General features: G+C 41.5%; 1 protein-coding gene across 1 annotated transcript in view; it reads left to right on the top strand.

The window, feature by feature from the left end:
- Positions 1-5,481: 5,481 nt before the first annotated feature.
- The window catches only part of LOC135565740 (uncharacterized), a 22,229-nt gene continuing 19,879 nt past the window's right edge, over positions 5,482-7,831 (top strand). Inside the window, exon 1 of the mRNA XM_065013660.1 lies at positions 5,482-5,564. The gene's annotated coding sequence lies outside the window, so the exon portion shown is untranslated. The remainder of the gene's footprint in view (positions 5,565-7,831) is intronic.

The following is a 7,831-nucleotide window of genomic DNA, read 5'->3' as shown; positions in this document are numbered from 1 at the left end:
TCCTTCTCTCATTCCCTGCATCTGTACTAATCTAACAACCCAGTATAGATGAAAGTAGACCCCAACAACACATTTTCCCTCTTATACTGTATTGCTTTCATCCACCCAATGTTTCCAGATCAGTGCAGATGAAGTAAAAAAGACGAGGAGACGAGGAGAGGAAGCCAGTTTAGACTGTTGGGATGAAACCTGACCCACAGGATGTCCTGTTCCCTGGAGCATGTCAGCAGGGATGCTGCAATGACGTCAGAAGACATGGAACACACTACAAATTCCTCCTCTCCAAATTTACCCTACGTCCTCACATTCCTCCTCCCTCCTCCGTGGCCTTTCCTGGCTTACCCCCTTCGTGGCCTCTCCCAGCACAGTTTTCCCAACGTCTCACCAGTCTGGAATGTTACACCTCTCTTCTCGGAATTCCAGAATGCTGAGCTGACTTTTCAAGGAATTTGTTTGTATAAGGCGGGTGGTCAGACAGACAGTATTTCTAACATAAACATTTATGTAGGCTAAATGATTGTTTCCTTTAGTATATTCTGCAATTCCTAGAAAGAGAAGTAGTAACCTGCGATTCGATAGTATTGTTTGTCTATAGCCAGAACTCTCTGTCTACTCATCCTGTCCTGTAAGTCATTAAACACGTATACGGTGCATTCGGAAAGTATTCAGACCCCTTGACTTTTTTCCATATTTTGTTACGTTACAGCCTTATTCTAAAATGGATGACATTGTTTCCCCTCCCCCTCATCAATCTACACACAATACCCCATAATGATGAAGCAAAAACAGGTTTTTAGAAATTTTGCTAATTAATGAAGATTTTAAAAATGAAATATCACATTTACCTAAGTATTCAGACCCTTTACTCAGTACTTTGTTGAAGCATCTTTGGCAGCGACTACAGCCTCGAGACTTCTTGGGTATGACGCTGCAAGCTTGGCACACCTGTATTTGGGGAGTTTCTCCCATTCTTCTCTGCAGATCTTCTCATGGTCTGTCAGGTTGGATGGGGAGGGTCGCTGCAAAGCTATTTTCAGGTCTCTCCAGAGATGTTCGATCGGGTTCAAGTCTGGGCTCTGGCTGGGCCACTCAAGGACATTCAGAGACTTGTCCCGAAGCCACTGCTGCGTTGTCTTGGCTGTGTGCTTAGGGTCGTTGTCTTGTTGGAAGGTGAACCTTCGCCCCAGTCTGAGGTCCTGAGTGCTCTGGATGCAGGTTTTCATCAAGGATCTGTCTGTACTTTGCTCCGTTCAGCTTTCTCTCGATCCTGACCAATATCTAAGTCCCTGCTGCTGATAAACATCTCTACAGCATGATGCTGCCACCCCCATGCTTCACCATAGTGATAGTGCCAGGTTTCCTCCAGGTGTGACGCTTGGCATGTAGGCCAAAGAGGTCGATCTTGGTTTCGTAAGGCCAGATAATCTTGTTTCTCATGGTCTGCATCCTTCCGGTGCCTTTTGGAATACTCTAACTGGGCTGTCATGTGCCTTTTATTGAGGAGTGGCTTCTGTCCGGCCACTCTACTATAATGACCTGATTGGTGGAGTGCTGCAGAGATGGTTGTCCTTTTGGAAGATTCTCCACAGAGGAACTCTGAAGCTCTGTCAGAGCGACCATCGGTTTCTTGATCACCTCCTTGACCAAGGCCCTTCTCCCCCAATGGAAGAAGGGAAACAAGATGGAAAAAAATATGCAACTAAGCTCAATTTTCAAGTCTCATAGCAAAGGGTCTGAATACTTATGTATATAAGGTCATTCTGTTTTTTCAATTTGAATACATTTGATAAAATGTCTAAAAACCTGTTTTCACTTCGTCATTAAGGGGTATTGTGATGTCATTAAGGGGTATTGTGATGTCATTAAGGGGTATTGTGATGTCATTAAGGGGTATTGTGATGTCATTAAGGGGTATTGTGATGTCATTAAGGGGTATTGTGATGTCATTAAGGGGTATTGTGATGTCATTAAGGGGTATTGTGATGTCATTAAGGGGTATTGTGACGTCATTAAGGGGTATTGTGACGTCATTAAGGGGTATTGTGATGTCATTAAGGGGTATTGTGACGTCATTAAGGGGTATTGTGACGTCATTAAGGGGTATTGTGATGTCATTAAGGGGTATTGTGACGTCATTAAGGGGTATTGTGATGTCATTAAGGGGTATTGTGATGTCATTAAGGGGTATTGTGATGTCATTAAGGGGTATTGTGACGTCATTAAGGGGTATTGTGATGTCATTAAGGGGTATTGCGTGTAGATCGATGAGGATCATTTAAAAAAATCAATTTTAGAATAAGACTGTAACATAACAAAATGTGGAAACAGTCAAGGGGTCTGAATACTTTCCGAATGCACTGTAAACTCCTGAAATTCCAATTCTTAAGCCATGTTGAGAAAAGTATATGAGTGAAGGAAGGCATTCTTCCTATGCTAGATCTGAAAGAGAAATTTCAAATGTTTCAAAAGCTTGGCAGCACCTTTGTTGAGTTATAACATCGTTGTTCCAGTTATTTTGGAATGAAAGTCCTTTTTTTCTTCTTTGTTTTTTTTGGGGCGGCTGGGTATATTTTTATACATCGCTTTTGGGTCAACCATCTGTTCTGAGTCACATGATCTACTGGTGAAACAGACGGCATGCCCAAAAATACGACCCAGACAGGCGATCTCTCTCTCTCACTTACACACACACACATGCACGCACGCATACCCATATACACACACACAAAACATGATTATTGCACAGTATCTGAATGTGTAACTTCTGACTGATGATGACTTGACAGGCAAACATCCACAGGAAACTCTGCTGACTGGCAGAAGCCAATTCCCCAGAATGCATTACTGATTGATCAACAACAGGAAGTGAGATGTGACTGCGTGTGCCCAAAGACACCATTCTGAGAGAGGGAGGAAGCTCTTTCCCAATACTCTTACTAAACAGTCCTCTGCCCTTTCTTTATCTCTCCTACATCATATTTCCACATAATGCCCTGGTTTTAGTCACTCATGAAACAGTTCATGTGTAATATGTCAACTGTCATGCATGACATCAAAAACTAGTTACAAACAATCGCTCAGACATTTTTATGCCTCAGAAGTGGTCTAAAAACTCTCTCATGATCATTGATTTGGCGATGAACTATCCCTTTAAACCCAGTGTGTAGGCAAAACCGGTCTACTGTGGATGTTTATATCCAGCCTGTGTGAAGCGTAGGAAGCTTTGATTGAATACAAAGTATGAGCTATTTATAGTGAGACAGAGCAGCATGTGAATATTCCACGGTTATTATTGGAAGACATCTGCTATTTGCAGAATCGAGATTCACAGTTGTTGCTATATTTAAACGCATTTCCATACAAAGTCTAAATTGAACATTTTTATTCTTGTTTTATGCTGAACAAAAATATAAATGCAACATGCAACAATGTCAACAAATTTACTGAGTTACAGTTCATATAAGGAAATCAGTCAATTACAATTCATTAATTAGTCCCTAATCTATGGAGTTCACATGACTGGATGGGGGCGCAGACATGGGTGGGCCTGGGAGGGCATAGGCCCACCCACGTGGGAGCCAGGCACAGCCAATCAGAATGCATTTTCCCCCACAAAAGGGCTTTATTACATACAGAAATACTCCTCAGTTTCATCAGCTGTCCGGCTGGCTGGTCTCAGATGATCCCGCAGGTGAAGAAGCCGGATGTGGAGGTCCTGGGCTGGCATGGATACACGGGAGGCGGCTTTTGGTAGAGAAATGAACATTCAATTATCTGGCAATAGCTCTGGTGGACATTCCTGCAGTCAGCATGCCAATTGCATGCTACCTCAAAACTTGAGTCATCTGTGGCATTGTGTTGTGTGACAAAACTGCACATTTTAGAGTAGTTTTTATTGTCCCCAGCACAAGGTGCACCTACCTGTACAATGATCATGCTCTCTAATCAGCTTCTTGATATGCCAGACCTGTTAAGTGCATGGATTATCTTTGCAAAGTAGAAATACTCACTAACAGTGATGTAAACAAATGTGTGCACAACATTTAAAGAAATTTAGCTTATGGAACATTTCTGGGATCTTTTATTTCAGTCCATGAAACATAGGACCAACACTTTACATGCTGCATTATATTTTTGTTCAGTATATGTTACCGTTGTTCAGGTAAAGGTTTTGGAGAGATACATCCTTTGGCTTCGTCTGGGTTATAGCGGAGGTTTTGGCAGGCAGGGATGTCCTTGTCCCATCGCGCACTAGCGACTCCTGTGGCGGGCCGGGCGCAGTGCACGCTGACACGGTTGCCAGGTGTACGGTGTTTCCCCCGACACATTGGTGTGGCTGGCTTCTGGGTTAAGTGGGAATTGTGTCAAGAAGTGGCTTGGTTGGGTTGTGTTTCGGAGGACACATGGCTCTCGACCTTCACCTCTCCCTAGTCCGTACAGGAGACAAGACTGTATACCAATTGGATACCATGAAAAAGGGGTGAACAAAAGAGTGAAATGAAATACAAAAAATAAAATAGATAATACAAGAAAAATGCTGTCAGCACTGTGCAATCTGAATAAACCTTGGCCTAGTCTCTTGGAAACCTCATTTCCATTCTGCCTAAATAAAATTGTCAATCCATGACAAAACATTAATCTGAAGTGCAAGGTGTGATGCTCCCTACTGTAAATTCTAACCTTAACCATTACAGTGAGCATTTGACATTTACATTTCAACGGGGTGTGGACGTCCCAAGGGTGCCGGATAGCACTGACCCTGTCAGGAACCAGTCTGGCCCTTGACTAGTCAACACAGATGTTGAAGTGTCTCAAATTCATCTGAAAATGTTCATTTTTTGTTAATTACAGTTCACATTCATACTGAAATTGTTGTGAGGTAAAGACATAGTAATGTTCTGTGTAAGCAAATAACCCATCTTTTTTTTTTTTAGCAAGTAAACTGGACCTCAATTCGAGTGTTGTTGGCCGGTCCACAATTGCGCTATGGTGCAACAATACCACCATGTGGGTATAAGACGAAACTGCAAGAGGTGAATATTTGCATCTCAATTGGTTCAGGAACTTTCTATAATGGATATGATATTATCATGGGCATTAATTACCTCCGTTATAGGTGTGTCATGAATCACCAAGACAGGTAATGAAAGTAACTATCAAAAATATTTCACCTGCAAAGCTCACTGACTGTGCTTGCTGATTTGTGTTTTTCGTTTAGCAAAAGGAGAGCAATGATATCAATAAAACAATAATATCAAAATCTTTGTTTCACATCTTAGTGCGAGGGCTATTATGAATTATGCAAAATATAAATGGAAGAAATGATTCCCACGCGCTTCGCGTAAAACTGCACGGACCACCAGTGTCTGTTCCATCTCACGTCTTCGCCGTCTTCGTCACGTGGTGTTTTCAGGATCGGGTTGTGGGTGTGTCTTATTCAGTCCGGTTTCATTCATAACTAAGATCGGCATTTAACGCCCAAATTGAACTATGCGGAGAAGACTGACGCTATTTGCGTGTGATGGACAGCGTCAAAGGGACCACATGAAGTAACCCAGAATAAGGTAAGTGTGTCTCCATAGTGGGCTTTCGGTTTTATACATACAGCCAATCCATCTGTTGCCTTTGATTTATGATTGAATTCTATATTCTAGTAGAATAGAGGGATAGTGCACACTACAGATTGTAGCCTACTCTGATACAGTTTTACATGTAGTCATTCCAGCACTGCTGGAACATATCTAGTAGGCTAGTTGGGGTAGTAGGGGATGTGATGTGGATAGGATTAGCGATCCATACTGTAGAATACAATTTACCACACATATTGCTGATAAATCTCGCCACACCATTGCGATGAAAATGATACATCGATGTGAGGAGAGCACACGTCTGATTGTGAAGTTTGCCATAGCCTATGCAGTACAATAAGCACTTTTGTTACATAAAAGGCAACAATAATTGCCGATGGTCAAATATATTCGATATTATATTTTGGTAATAATTCACACCGCTTGGCTGTTTACTGTAAGATGTGTGTCAAAAATAAGATGGTGCATGCATGTGCAACGACTTCCTTGATCAGCGGTTTCTCGGAAGAAAGGATGCTGAGATGAGCGCTGTCTCAGCACCAACCCGAGGAGAGAGAGCGCGCGGTTATCATCAAAGGGGAAAGAAACTGGGGGGTTACTTCAATGCATGACAAGACATGATGTGACGTTATTTCAAACGTTTCATATGTAGAAAAGAATGTGCTAGAATATCCACTGACTTTCTTTTTGTTGCCGTGCCCATATTTCTGATTCCCAGAAAGCATGATATTATATGGATATTATAGTGAGGAACATTACATTATTTCGGTCATAATTAAAAAGTTAGACAAAGCCTTTAATTAGGCTTAGTCCAAGGATCTGGATCACATCATTTCACTTTCACCTGCTGTGACACATCAGCCCTTATCTCTGATGTGGCAGGCTTCACTCACTCACACACAAGTGTACTAGACTTCTGCTGTTTCCTCAAGTACAGGCACATCTCTGATTATTTCAGGGACAATCTATAGTCCTACAATTGCATGATTCCCCCGAGTGGAATAAGGGAGGAGAAAGCTGCACTCGCTAGATCACTTTGCCCCGAGGAAGTGTTCATCTTGGCACCAGATTTAGTCTAGTCTTAGTCATTTTTATTCAAATATAATTATGTCTTAGTCACATCTTTGTCATTTGAAGAATAATTTAGTTTAGTTATTGTCAAAATGACGAAAATAGTGGGCCATTTTAGTCAACTAAATGCCCTTTCATTTGAGTCACATATTTTTATTGCCTCATTAACCTATACTAAACATAAATCACTGACTTCCATGTGCACAAACATAGCATAACATCCTATCGCATGATTCTCTTCCCAACAGCCAAATGGGCAGAAGATCACATTACTCAGCAGCAGATTAAAAATCCCACCCCTTGACAGGTCTCCAGACTAACTTTTTCAGTTGGTGGCATCAGCCCATGATTTGGTCGCACCATTTGTTTTCCCCTCAGCATCACAGTGCTGTGTAATCACCTTATAAAATACTTCACAGTGCTGTAGACTGTGTAACAGGCTACTGAGAAGGTAGGCTATTCAAGAATTAATGTTCAGTGTTTCATCTAACATGTCCAAGCACTTATGCAAGATATTTTTATGTGCAAGTGCAACCTAATCCAGTGATAGTCATGAATTGGGGCTTATTGACTATAGGATATTGTTTTTCTATTGTCTGTATTGTGTTGTTCAGTAGGGATGGATTTACCTGCATCTTTATGTGCTTTACTGTCATAAGCTCATTTATTTTGGGTCTAATTCACAGCATGAAGAAGTGAAAACTCAAAACACATTAGCTAGAACGGTAAGACTAAACATAATACTCACTGCTAGTAGTCACGTAAATAGTAAATTGAATGTCCTAAAAAAGTGTTGCAGTTGTAGCCTGCAACTGTAGCCTGTAGCTATGCGCTCTGACTGCATCGCTTCTTGTTTTTAGTACAAACATTCATGTGTTGGAAATTCCAAATTGTTTGCATAGTCAACTTACACACAGAACTGACACACACACTTACCACACCAGACATGCCACCTTTTCACAGTCCCCATTCCAGAACAAGTTCAAGGAAACTTACAGTATTGTACAGAGCCATGATTGCATGGAACTCCCTTCAATCTTATATAGTGCAAGTGAACAATAAACTTGGTTTCAAAAAATGAAAAAACAACAACACCTCACTGCACAATGCCTCTCCCCCATGTGACCTACTTGCTGTGTGTATGTACTGACATGTGACCTACTTGCTGTGTG

Source organism: Oncorhynchus nerka, linkage group LG9b (genome assembly GCF_034236695.1).
Source record: "Oncorhynchus nerka isolate Pitt River linkage group LG9b, Oner_Uvic_2.0, whole genome shotgun sequence".
In the NCBI taxonomy this organism is placed as follows: domain Eukaryota; kingdom Metazoa; phylum Chordata; class Actinopteri; order Salmoniformes; family Salmonidae; genus Oncorhynchus; species Oncorhynchus nerka.
Note: the sequence above shows the minus strand (reverse complement) of the source record. Positions and strands in the feature narration are given on the sequence as shown.